This window comes from Toxorhynchites rutilus, chromosome 3 (assembly GCF_029784135.1).
Source record: "Toxorhynchites rutilus septentrionalis strain SRP chromosome 3, ASM2978413v1, whole genome shotgun sequence".
NCBI lineage: Eukaryota > Metazoa > Arthropoda > Insecta > Diptera > Culicidae > Toxorhynchites > Toxorhynchites rutilus.
This window is the reverse complement of record NC_073746.1, coordinates 300,136,341-300,150,850: the sequence shown is the minus strand read 5'-3', so window position 1 is coordinate 300,150,850 and position 14,510 is coordinate 300,136,341. Positions and strand designations below refer to the sequence as shown.

Below are 14,510 nucleotides of genomic sequence, written 5' to 3'. Positions count from 1 at the left end.
GGGGGCGCTCCACTTTCCGCAAGAGCAGATCGCTTGCCACACCATGTACTTTTTGACAAACTTGGATAGTTTCTGCTTGCGAATCTCCTCCGGAACGCTGAATTTGTCCTCTGCGGAGAAGAACAACAGGCCCGGCAGCTGACGAAAGTCCGCTTTGACGTAGGTTTCGTCGTCCATTACGGTGTACAGATTCCGGGCTCGCGTCTTCCCCACCATGTTTTGCCTTTCGTCGCGGTTAGGAGCCTTCTGAACCTTGTATGTACGCAGGCCCTCCCACTGCTTGGTCCGCTGGACGAATGAACTTGACAAATTCAGCTTATTGGCGACATCCCGGACCGAACTTCTCGGATCACGTCTAAACTGCTTAACTACGCGCTTGTGATCTTTTTCACGGACGGAGCATCCATTTTTGCCGTTCTTCACCTTCCAGTCGATGGTTAGGTTCTCGAAGTATCGTTTTAGTACTCTGCTGACCGTGGATTGGACGATTCCCAGCATCTTACCGATGTCCCGATGTGACAACTCCGGATTCTCGAAATGAGTGCACAGGATTAATTCACGACGCTCTTTTTCGTTCGACGACATTTTTCCAAATTTATGAAAAATTTACAGTGAAGCATGGCCAACGTGATCTATACACTCTTATCTGATTATAAGCGAAAGCTGAAGATATAATTCCTAAAAATTAAATTTCTACAGCGTTTTTTTCTTGATGCAATTTGATGTGACATACCCTTTAGTTTACATAAAGACTGGAATTAATTTAAAAGTACTAAAACAAATCAATGTGCGATATCTATACGATTATATTATACTGAATATATGCTAATGGAATTAGAACTCGATAACAACAATATTTTACTGGGAGCATTCTATAACCATCCTGAAACTGACTGCACTAGCGAAATAAGCTCACTCCTTTCTGAGTTATTACAATTATCTTTTTTTTCTCAGAGACTTCAATACAAACATGTTAGATCCTCATAGAAGCTTAAGGCTTAAAAACGCTCGTACGACTTATGATATGCACAATGTAGGAACTGAGCCAACTTTTTTCTACAGAAACATTTGTTCGCAATTAGATCTCATGTTGACAAATAGTGCATCTTGCATACTCAAATTCAACCAGTTTGAGGACCCCGGTTTTTTCAACCACGATATTGTGTTGGCATTGCTGAATTTCAATACAGTGAATAATGTGAGTGCTATTAGATTCCGTGACTATAATGACATGGATGTTGATGGGTTAAGAGAAAAATGTAATGCTATTGCCTGGGATGATTACTATGATATGATTAATCGTGTCGCTCTAACGGATTTCTTCAATGAAAAAATCAAACATCTTTTTGATCAATACGTTCCTATTAAGACATTTGTTCCGAACTTGGTTCAATGATTCAATTAGCAGAGCCATGATTGACCGTGATTTGGCATTCAAGCAATGGAAAGCTACCCGTTTAGAAGAACATCATGATATGTTTAAACAACATCGTAACAGAGTTACTACCATGACTCGTACTACAAAAGCACAATAAAGGGTGTGTCACATCAAATTGCATCACGGAAAAAACGCTGTAGAAATTTAATTTTTAGGAATTATATCTTCAGCTTTGGTTTTATAATCAGATAAGAGTGTATAGATCACGTTGGCCATACTTCACTGTCAATTTTTCGTAAATTTGGAAAAATGTCGTCGAACGAAAAAGAGCGTCGTGAATTAATCTTGTACACTCATTTCGAGAATCCGGAGTTGTCACATCGGACATCGGTAAGATGCTGGGAATCGTCCAATCCACGGTCAGCAGAGTACTAAAACGATACTTCGAGAACCTAACCATCGACCGGAAGGTGAAGAACGGCAAAAATGTATGCTCCGTCAGTGAAAAAGATCACAAGCGCGTAGTTAAGCAGTTTAGACGTGATCCGAGAAGTTCGGTCCGGGATGTCGCCAATAAGCTGAATTTGTCAAGTTCATTCCTCCAGCGGACCAAGCAGCGGGAGGGCCTGCGTACATACAAGGTTCAGAAGGGTCCTAACCGCGACGAAAGGCAAAACATGGTGGGGAAGACGCGAGCCCGGAAGCTGTACACCGAAATGCTGACGAAGCCGCATTGCCTGGTAATGGACGACGAAACCTACGTCAAAGCGGACTTTCGTCAGCTGCCGGGCCTGTTGTTCTTCTCCGCAGAGGACAAATTAAGCGTTCCGGAGGAGATTCGCAAGCAGAAACTATCCAAGTTTGCCAAAAAGTACATGGTGTGGCAAGCGATCTGCTCTTGCGGAAAGCGGAGCGCCCCCTTCGTGATGACCGGCACGGTAAACGGGCAGATTTACCTTAAGGAGTGCCTACAGAAGCGCTTACTACCACTATTGATGCAGCACGAGGGCCCGACCATCTTCTGGCCGGATCTCGCTTCGTGCCACTATTCAAAGGACGTGTTGGAGTGGTACGAAGCCAACGGGGTCACCTTCGTGCCAAAGGAAATGAACCCGCCCAACGCGCCGGAGCTTCGCTCAATAGAAAAATATTGGGCGATTATGAAGCAGGCCTTCCGGAAGAACCCAAAAGTTGTCAAATCGGAGGCGGACTATAAGAGAAAATGGATTTCTGTTTAAAAAAAACTACAACCTGACAATGTACAGAACCTTATGGACGGGGTAAAGAGGAAGGTGCGAGCATACGGGCTTGGGCTCGAAGTATGAATAAAAAGAAAATGCCAAAAGTTGTTTAATAGTTTTTATTTTACTGTCTAAAATTTTCAAAAGGATCGGTCTACTGGGCGAATTTCTACAGCGTTTTTTCCGTGATGCAATTTGATGTGACACACCCTTTACTTCAACAAAAGTTTAAATCCTCAGCTGCTACCCAAACAATTGTGGAGAAAAAAATAAATTTTGGGCGGGACGAAGTTTGTCGGGTCAGCTAGTGAGAGATAAAATAGAATAATCTCTCTTGTGAAGAAACTTCTATACTTCGCGTTTTTTATTACCTGTTCGTCTTATCTACACCATATCCGTCCGTTTCACCACAGTAAATGAACGATTTGTCGACTATTTTTATTTGCAATGAAGCATTGGAAAAAAAACATAATTATTTGAAACGGTTAACAGATTAATATTGAACTGCAAAAAAACTGCATTTTCAGAAAACACAAGTTTCCATGATACAATCGAAGTTCTTCTTAACATGTCCATCTTACCCCAGGCTTCCCTGCATGTTAGGTTTTTTTTTGGTATGAAATCTCTGTGGTTTTAAAATTTGGCTGTTGAAACACTTTTGTTAATCAATTTGAACAAATGAATACAAATCGCAGGAATACATTTCAGTGAGATTCGTGGATTGTTGTTTGGTATTCGTAGTGTTTTCAGATGAAATATGCCTTCGTCATAAATTTTCCGCAATCGTGTCGTAATGGCATTATGAGATTTGGACTCCGGAAATCGTTTACTCCATGAACTTTGCGTTCAAGATCGAGTTTTGGAGTGACATAATGAAATATCGACTGTCTCCATTTTATAAAGCACATAACAAAAACTTTTTTTTTAATTTAAACAAACTTTTTTCCTAACGAGACAGACACTGAAAAAAATGCGGCTTGAATTCACACCACAGAAACACAGGTGTTATTTTGGATAGAGGAAATCCAGTAGTCCTGATTTTACTAGATTTTTTTTTTTTACAGCTCACTCCGTAGCAGCAGACGACACAGGTAAGTTCCAGGTTTTTCCTTTTCAGGTCCTTCAGCAGCAGCAGCGACGGCGAACAGCAAGGGAAGCAAGCAGCAGCGTACTAACGGCGATTCCAGCGAAGTCCAGGTAAGTAGAAACAGGTAAGTCACTTTTTATTTCTCTTCAAAATCTCTTCACATGAAACACAATTTTATTTTCTATTTCTATTCAACTATAACTATACACTCGAATTTTTACTACTGGTCTGCTCTGCATACGAAATGGAACTGAGTCGGCTTAGCTGACTCGGTACTGAATCTCATGATCATTATCGGCTGCCGGGTTGCCAGAAAACAGAAATCAAATCTCGTCTAAAAACGCGATCGCTAGCACAAGCTATGGCGTGTTCTCAAAATTTCCCTATAGTAATTATCAGAATCAACAGATACACTTAAAAACAATAATCACGTGACTGTTTGTTCTGTAAAAAAAGAGCTAAATCTCCGACGAAGAAGCGTTCGGGATAAATGGTAATCGAACAGCTTGGCTACCCTGTTGAAAAGTCTTTGTAGACCATTTAATCCACCGAACATGCCGTAGTTTGTACGTAGGGCGGGAAATCGTAACATCAAGTTATTTCGGAGAGCCCGAGGTCGAACGTTGAAATTATTTTTTTCCAGAAGAGCGGGACAATCGATGCGTCCTTGTAAGGTATCAGCTATCATTAAAGCCCTGGCTGTGTCTCTACGAACCGACAAAGTTTCCAAGCTGATCAGCTGACATCGACTCTGGTAACTCGGTAATCGGAGGGGGTCAGTCCACGGCAATCTACGCAGAGCATATCTTATAAACCTTCGTTGAACTGATTCGATCCTTTCGACACCGTTGTTGTAGTGTGGAGTCCAAACAGCTGCACCATACTCTAAGATGGAGCGAGTGAGGGAGCAGTAGATGGACTTCAGACAGTAGATGTCGGTAAAACTTTTAGCAATCCTGAAGATGAACCCCAGAGTTCTGGATGCTTTATTCACCATGTATGTGATGTGCGGTTTGAAAGAGAGTTGCACGTCTAAAATGACACCCAGGTCCTTGACTTCGCTGACACGCTCAATTTCCGTGCCGAACAGGACATAGTTGTGCAATATGGTCTGTCTCGTGCGCGAAAACGAGATGACAGAACATTTAGCGGGGTTAACCTCCATTCGGTTAAGAATACACCAATCGGCAAAAGCATCCATCTGTCGTTGAAGGAAGCGACAATCTTTAATCAAGCTGACCTGAAGGTAAATTTTTGAATCGTCAGCATATGATAGCCGTGGACCTTCAATTACCAGATTTACGTCATTAAAGTATATCAGAAATATCAAGGGGCCCAGATGGCTACCTTGTGGTATACCAGACGTAGCAGCGAAAAAGAGGGGTTTGGCAATCACCTATAACGACGGCTAGTCGACGGCCAGTGAGGTATGATTGAAACCATTGTAGAAGGTTGCCGTTAATCCCGGTAATAGTTGGGACCTATTTTATTTTCCCTTTATATAAATGATCTTCCTTGCATTTTCAAGTAACGTAATATACATATTTAGGCGGATGATGTTCAACTGTACTTCGCTTGTACTGACTGCAAGCTGGAGGATGTTACTCGGAAAATAAATGAAGATCTCAGATACTTGAACAATTGGTCAGAAAAAATTAATCTCAAATTGAACACTACAAAATCGTATGCTATGCTTGTGAATGGAAACAATTTAAACATTCGAAAACCCTTACTACATTTGAATAGTACCCCACTAGCATTTGTTGGAACCGCCAACTGCCTTGAGTATACAATTACATCTAATCTCAAGCGGGATAACTTGATACTCCACCAATGTGGATAGATATACGCAAAACTTAGATTTCTTCAAATGAAAGCATCGCTTGTTAGTAGGGACACAAAATTAAAATTGTTCAAAAGCTTAAATTTTCCACATTTCATTACATGTGACTTATGGTTGATGCAAGCATCGGGCACCGCGTGTGAACGACTACGCGTTGCACTTAATGCTTGCGTACGATATGTTTTTAACTTTAACAGATATGCACATGTTTCGCACTTACAATGCATCTTGATTGGATGTCCGTTTGATTTTTTTTGTAAACTACGCTGTAGCCTGTTTCTGTTCAAACTGATAAACTGTGGGATGCCCGACTATTTATTTTCCAAACTAAATCCATTGAGAGGGACACGTTTTAAAAAATTTATGTTGCCTCGTCATCGCACCGCACACTATGGAAATTCTTTTTTCGGTTTCGCTTTTTGGAATTCTTTCCCAAATGAGCTGACAATGGTCAGATCTGAGAGTTTGTTTAGGAAGAGATGTTTTGATCACTTTAATTAGAAATGAAAATATTTGTTCTGTCATTATTTTTGTTATTTAAATTTAAAGTTTTACTTTTGATGTAGTTGTTCCGCCACAGTTAATATCTTGTAACAATTTAAAAGATATAGATCTTAAGTTACAAAATAATACAGAATAATAATAAAAAATAACAATAATCTAGACCACTTATTCCATTTCCGTCGGTCAGCATAAAGATGGTTCACTTGAATCAATCAAGTTATGTGGTATTTGGAAAAGACAATCACTGTGGTGTGAATTCAAGCCGCATTTTTTCAGTGTCTGTCTCGTTAGGAAAAAATTTTGTTTAAATTTTAAAAAAAAGTTTTTGTTATGTGCTCTATAAAATGGAGATAGTCGATATTTCATTATGTCACTCCAAAACTCGATCTTGAACAAAAAGTTAATGGATAAACGATTTTCGGAATCCAAATCTCATAATGCTATTACGACACGATTGCAGAAAATTCATGACGAAGACATATTTCACCTGAAAACATTACGAATACCAGACAACAATCCACGAATCTCACTGAAATGTATTACTGCGATTTTTATACATTTGTTCAAATTGATTAACAAAAGTGTTTCAACAGCCAAATTTTAAAACCACAAAGGTTTCATACCAAAAAAAAACCTAACATGCAGGGAAAGATAAAACGGACATGTTAAGAAGAACTTCGATTGTATCATGGAAACTTGTGTTTTAAAAAAATGCTGTTTTTTTTTGCAGTTCAATATTAATCGGTTAACTGTTTCAAATAAATATGTTTTTTTTCCAATGCTTCATTGCTAAAATAAGTCGACAAATCGTTCATTTACTGTGGTGAAACGGGCGCATATGGTGTGGGTAAGACGAACGGGTAATATAATACGCGATGGGTAGAAGTTTCTTTACGAGAGAGATTATTCTGTTATCTCTCACTAGCTGATCCGACAAACGTCGTCTCGCCCAAAATTTATTTTTTGTTATCACATCCACATTTTCTTACTATGCGCACGTTCATGGGTTCAAATCTCAGAAATGTTCATTGACTGATCTTCTAATCTAACCTTTAAAATTATTTTTTACTATAAAATTTCAGTACTTCTACCAAAACTCGACATTATAATATCAGATTATTTTCAGACACAATTCTCCTGCAAGATTTTTCATCCTCTTGCAAACAACATATTTCTCCGTTACATGGAATAAATGTTTCATACAGAAATAAAGACACCCCTAAATCGGACAATTCCTTACTCCAGTTTTGCTCTTATCAACACATTCGGCGACCCATTTTTATTTATATAGATAGATAGATAGAAGACGATATAGGAGTGCGTTTTATCACATTAAAATCCATTTCCACTTTCGAACGAAGATCAATTTCGTAACCACAAACATCAAATGGACTAACAACGCTTGTCAATATGTAATTAAACAACACATGCGAATTGAATTTTTCGAGTTTTTCCATTTTCCTTCAGAGTTTTCCGAAAATTTTCAATTGTCATGTTTGGTTGAAATATTTGCATTAATTCTATTGGACCCCCTCTCCTTTCCAGAGGAGGAAAGGGTGTCATACCATCATAGAAACATTTCTCGTAGCCAAAAACCCTCACATCCCGAATTTGGCTCCATTTGCTTGATTAGCTCTCGAATTATACAGAAGTTTGTGTTTCGTTTGTATGGGAGCCCCCCTTTAGAGAGGGGGGAGAAGTGTCGAACTATCATAGAAACGTTTATCGATCCCTAAAACCTCTATATACTAAATTTAATTTCATTTGTTTGATTAGTTCTCGAGTTGTTCAGCACCCTCCCCCTTTTAGAGAAGGGAAAGGAGTGTCAAACCACCATAAAAAATTTATTGCACCCTAAAACCACCATTTGTCAAATTTGGTTTCATTTGCTTGATTAGTTCTCGAGTTATGCAGAGATTTGTGTTTCATTTGTATGGCAGCCCCCTCCCCTCAGAAAGGTAGGAGGAGTGTTGAACAACCTTAAAAATGTTTCTTGCCCCCTTAAACCTTCACATGCCAAATTTGGTTCCGTTTGCTTGAATAGTTCGTGAATTATGCAGAAATGTATGCTTTATTTGTATGGCATTCCCCCCTCTCTCAGAGTGTCTATCCGCCATAGAAACTCCTAACCTTCCCATGTCAAATTTGGCTCCTTTAGCTTGATTAGTTTTCGAGTTATGTCTTTCATTTGTATGGCAGCCCTTAGAGAGGGGGGTGGAGTGTCAAACTACCGTAAAACACCCCTTACACCCTAAAAGCTCCACACGCCTTATTTGGTTTCAGATGCTTGATTAATTCTCGAGTAATGAAGAAATGGATGGCCAAAATACCATGGTTTTTCCGATTTAGAAGTGAAGTGTTCGAGTCTCTTACGGCATGTTAAGGGTATGTTTGAAGATGTATTAACACTTTGACGGCCATTGTGTTTTGGCCAAAAATTCGTAAAAATCTGGAGGGACCAATGTTTGGTTTTTATACTAGATGGTGCCAGCAACCCATATAGCATAAAATTTCATCCCCATCTGCCATATAAGGGTAAAAACTACCCGTGTGTAGTACAGCGCGGACTCGATTATATGCAGTCTCCGATTTCTTTTCACTGTATATAATGGAGTTCGAAAAAAATTTTTTCTTCGTTTTTTATGCATATATTTATCGTTTATTGAAAATAGAAGAAGAATTTAATTTTTGATTCATCCCCTCAAAGTCAGAAAATACCTATCTCACACGAAAAAAATATTTTTTTCCAGAAGTTCTCTGGAGGTGATAGATAATCATATTTGATGAAAAAATGCTTCTACGCATATGTTCGAATTTCAACAATGACATAGTTCTAGAGAGACGGCGCCAGTGGTTGTATGGTTAGCGTAACAGCCTCACAATCCGATCGGCCTGGGTTCAATCCCAGCTGGCGTCGTTGGGATTTTCTGAGGCGAAAAATCTCTGGTTACGTCTTCCTTCGGAGCGGAAGTAAAAGAAGTTGGCCCGGCTCATGAGTTGTTGAGTCTGATAGGTAGGAACAGGTGGAGTCGCCTCCCTGATGTCGGTGATTGGCACTAAAGTGGCGGAAATAGGCCGACGAAAAATAAGCGAAGATAAAAAAAAAAATAGTTCTAGAGCTTTTATTTTGTTTCGGACTCTGTTGCCTCAAACTGGCTCTACACTAAAAAGCACTCTGCGTAAGCCAATTCTGTTGCTTTCATTTGAAAGATGAGACAATTTAGTACAGGATATAGTAGTGGAACATCTAAATTAGTGGATTTAAATATTATTTTGGAAGTGAAAATTTCAAAGTTACTCATTTTTAATGTGTTTTTTTTTCTTTATTTTTGAGACTTTCAGCCTCCTGGGCTGGTTCGTCTCAGATTTTTAATGTGTAATAATCAATTTTATCCCAATAATTCATATTAAACTTGATTGTTTTCATCAGTCAAAATAAAGCTCCCAAACCACTCTACAATTTGTTCTTTGATACCCAATTTCTGTCTTTTCTAATTTCGTTACAATATCGATGTAAACAATTCCTGGTGAAAATTCAAGCAAAATTAAAAAAAATCACGATTTTTACCCACTGTATATATAATAGCCACTGAAATTCCACCTTAACGTTCAAAGGTTTCATTTTGACGTAGGACTACGTCCTTCATTTCCGTACCGGGGTGTAAGTTCAAAGTTCCGATAACGAGAGAGTGACGCTGGACTGCAAGGTTTTGATCGTTAATATGGCTGAATGGAGTGGTATAATAATCACTTCATCCGAAAGATAAAATGTTAACGAGTTATATGATTGTCACCTATTGGTCCAAAAAATCGTTTCAATAGCTGAAAAATTGCTTTGAAAGCATCGATGATGATTGGTAATCGCAATGTGTTCCCGAACACGGACGCAAAATCTAGGCACCTGGAGAAACCGTCATAGCGAATACATGTGATTTCTTTTGCTCGCTTGCATTAGTGTTAGGGAAACCATAGCGGACAAATGCAAGGCGTGAGTACTTTTACTCGCATCAGTTTCTGTTCTGCTTTCGCATGGAACAGTCATGAAAAATTGTTTGCGTGTGAATGCGTCCGAGCGAAGGAATATTCGCACCCATTTACGCATTCGACTTGGTATTCATGTGATGCAATCCAATCCGCGTTGACGGCATTGAGCTTCGTGTTACGAAATGGGGGAGTTTGCAGAAGAAATGAACAAACTTTTAAAACAAAAATCATGAATGATTTTTTTCCCCAAATCAAATTAGTACTCTATATAAATGAAAAATACTTTTGCTTGCAAGTAACGAAAAAATATCATACAAAAATTGTGTCAAAAGATAGTTTTATATCATAATGGTAAATTTTAGTGAGAATATCTGAAATTTAGTTGGGACCACCAACAAGCTCGAAAGAGTTGAATTTTATGTTAATAACAATTCCATACTTATACTCATCCACCCACAAACTAACAAGAAAACTTTCAGCAATCTTTCAAAATATTCATTCAGTCATTAAGAATTGATTCAGATGCAATTTCAAATAAATGATTACCGAGCCAACGGTAGTCCTACGTCTACCTTGCGATTATATCACAGATATAACCCACTTCTTGTTTTTTCTTGAAACAAGTCATTTTTAAAACGCAAAAAAATTCAAACTGTATAAAATCGAATCCAAAATTGTATATAATCGAATCACATATTAGGCTGTCAAAAAAGTCCTGCGGTATTTCCGCGAGGTGTCGTTGTAAGCGCGTAGTTCTAGTTGTCATTCATTGTATCGAGTCATACTATAGCTTGTTGGAAAGGTATTTTTGCGCGCTATAATATTCCTTGACAGTTTGTTTAGTTAAGTCGTTCGTGAGTTATAGTGTCGCAAATATGGAGCGAAATAAAGAGAAAATCCGACATTTTACAGTACTACTATGACAAAGGCAAAAATGCATCTCAAGCTGCCAATAAAATTTGTGCAGTTTATGTACCCGATACAGTTTCCATTTCCACCGCACAACGATGGTTTCAACGTTTTCGTTCTGGTGTAGAGGTCGTCAAAGATGCGCCACGCTCCGGAAGACCTGTCGTCGAGAATTGCGACAAAATCGCTGAATTAGCCGAGAAAGACCGGCATAGTAGCAGCCGTAGCATCGGTCAAGAGCTGGGGATAAGTCATCAAACCGTTATTAACCATTTGAAGAAGCTTGGATTCACAAAGAAGCTCGATGTATGGGTGCCACACACGTTGACGCAAAAAAACATCTTTGACCGTATCGACGCATGTGAATCACTGCTGAATCGCAACAAAATCGACCCGTTTCTGAAGCGGATGGTGACTGGCGATGAAAAGTGGGTCACTTACGACAACGTGAAGCGCAAACGGTCGTGGTCGAAGCCCGCTGAAGCGGCTCAGACGGTGGCCAAGCCCTAATTAACGGCCAGGAAGGTTCTGCTGTGTGTTTGGTGGGATTGTAAAGGAATAATCTATTATGAGCTGCTTCCCTATGGCCAAACGCTCAATTCGGACCTGTACTGCCAACAACTGGACCGCTTGAAGGTAGAACTCATGAAGAAGAGGCCATCTTTGATAAACAGAGGCCGCATTGTCTTCCATCAGGACAACGCCAGGCCACACACTTCTTTGGTGACGCGCCAGAAGCTCCGGGAGCTCGGATGGGAGGTTCTTTTGCATCCGCCGTATAGTCCGGACCTTGCATCAAGTGACTACCACCTGTTTTTGTCCATGGCGAACGAGTTAGGTAGTCAGAAGTTAGCCACAAAAGAGGCCTGTGAAAATTGGCTAACCGAGTTTTATGAAGTTGGCATCTAGTTGGGAACAAGTCATCGAACAAAACGGCGCATATGTGACTTAAAACAGATGATTGTAACTAATTTTATGAACAAATGAAAATTAAAAAAAAATACCGCAGGACTTTTTTGACAGCCTAATATAATCGAGTCCGTCCTGTACTGCACACGCGGCCTCAACTCAAGCTAAACGAGTAAAATATCGATAAAAATCATTATAAAACAATTTACTGTTTCGAAATTACATTTTTTATAACATTACTAGCAGACCCGACAAACTTCGTCCCGCCCAAAATTTATTTTTCGTTATCACATCCACATTTTCTTACTAAGCGCACGTTCATGGGTCCAATCGCAGAGCTGTTCATTGAAGGATCTTCTAATCTACTCTTTAAAATTATTTTTTACTTTGAAATTTCAGTACTTCTACCAAAATTCGACATGATAATATCATTATTTTCAGACACAATTCTTGTGCAAGATTTTTCATCCACTTGCAAATAACATGTTTCACCGTTACATGGAATAAATGTTTGATACAGAAAATATGATAGAATTAAGACAGATACTAATTACTAGTTACGTACTCCTCCCATATTCATATTGTAATTTATAATAGAATTCTACTTTTTACTATAGTTGCTGTGTTTGAGGTATCGTAGCTACTCAGCATCGTGACTATGTTATCTTTCCGCACTAATAATATTTAGTTTAATTGAGTACCATTATCTATTAATAACAAGAGCTCCATATTGATTCGTGAACAGGTTCATTAGATATTAAGGTTATAATTTATAAGAAGTGTAAGATTAGTATGTTTTCTTGCTACGATAGCTGAATGCATTACAAGAGGGTGATTACCGCTCCGGTATGAGTTAACGTAGAATCGTTCAATTGTAAAAATAAAACGGATAATTTCTTCGAAACAATAGGAAATTTTGATTTTGAAAAAACACATTCGTCTCCTATGAAAGGAACACGCACAAAAAAATGCACTCATCCCTTGTGGGGATCGAACCCACGACCTTTGGATTAGAAGTCCAACGCGCTATCCGCTGCGCCAAAGGGACATGTGTTATGATCTTGTTTCTTTCAAATCTTACCTCATGCAATAAACAATTTGTAACACTAATGAATAAATAAATCAAATACTGTTTGCAATGTTGTGATGCATTTAATTTTCGAGTACATAAATTTAACGTGAATTATTTCTTCTAGTATCAGCTCACCAGACACATCGAATACTGGTCGAAGATTATGGTGACACTTTTCCAACTCATGTAGCCGATAGTTTCGATGTTTCCATGAAGAGGATTTTCAATTTCCATGTTCTCCGATAACAAACATCATCATCTTGATATGGGAGTTTTGGAACTGCACGAGGGATAGTACAAAGTAACGTCGTTTGTGCTTATCATAGCAAATACGTTTCATATGCGCGGAAATAGACAGCTTCATCACGATGTTTTTCCATAGGAAAACTCGAAGTTGGCTAGACGGGATGGAATGAAGTAAACAGAACAAACTACAGAAAAACATGAAAAACATGAATCATTCGCAATCTATTTCCGTGGAACTGGTCACGCAAATGAGATGAGATGAGATTCGATTTCAATTATTAGATCCTCAAGATGGCTGCTATTAGGAATCCCGGAAACTCCCAGAAATAGTTTCCAATAGGAAACCTGATTTCTACGATTGGGAAATACAAGAGCTGGAAAACGAACTTCTTGCTTCAAAAGTTGAATTGCTCCGGAAGAAAATCTCTATTAAAGATAACAAACATGAGTAGAATTGGTTGACAAAAATCGGATACATGAAAAAAATGACACACATATTGGGCTCTTGGATGCCTCTTTTTTACTATTTTTACTATACCGTCGATGGGGGTGAAAATGTGTCAAAAAATGTAGTTTTCGAACTTTTTGTTGAATAACTATTGTAAATCCGAGTAAAACACAATTCTGATTACGTACAGATGTTCTCTAATGATGAACACTCGTAAGTGCTCGTGGAATTGTTGAATAATATAAAATTTTCACTGAATTACGATTAAATGAAGGTTGACCCAAATCTCGCCCCTTAGAGGGGGTGACAATAGGCCAAAGTAGTGAATATTACTTTCTATTAAGAATTGTGTTTAGAAATCAATTTCTCAATAATTTTACAAGATAATTTAACAATCCACCTAGAAGTGGTATGTGGTATTTGACGTTTGACAAGCGTGAGCACGTAGAATTTACCCCTTCATCAATATTTAAATTTCTCTCGTGTTTCATCAGTTCTCATCATCGTTATCAGGTTACTGTGATTGCTTGGTAAGTGTTTCGCAGTTGATTATAAAATATAATCAAGTGTAATGTAATTTTCGTTCAAAAAATTACAAAATCAAGTGTCCGAAATTTGAATTCAATTTGTCCGAAATTTGATTATTTTTTAAATGATGTCCGAAGTTTGATTCTTATTCGCTTAATTTGAAAAGCATTTTATTCGATGATTTTTTTATGTTTTCAATCAAATAGGTACCAAAGTAGAAAGCTTAAAAGCATATTGAACTAATTTATTGGAAATATCAACCAAATAATACCTGTGCATATAGTTGAGAATGTTTTCTGCATCATGTGCCTTAAGCGTCCGAAATATGATTCAGAACGGTACCATCAGTGCATTAAGCATT

The 14,510-nt window shown here is 38.4% G+C and overlaps 1 non-coding gene across 1 annotated transcript; it reads right to left on the bottom strand.

The window, feature by feature from the left end:
* Window positions 1-12,830: 12,830 nt before the first annotated feature.
* Trnar-ucu (transfer RNA arginine (anticodon UCU)) lies at window positions 12,831-12,903 on the bottom strand. Its single transcript has one exon. It is a non-coding gene; the product is annotated as a tRNA-Arg (tRNA).
* Between the last annotated feature and the right edge of the window lie 1,607 nt (window positions 12,904-14,510).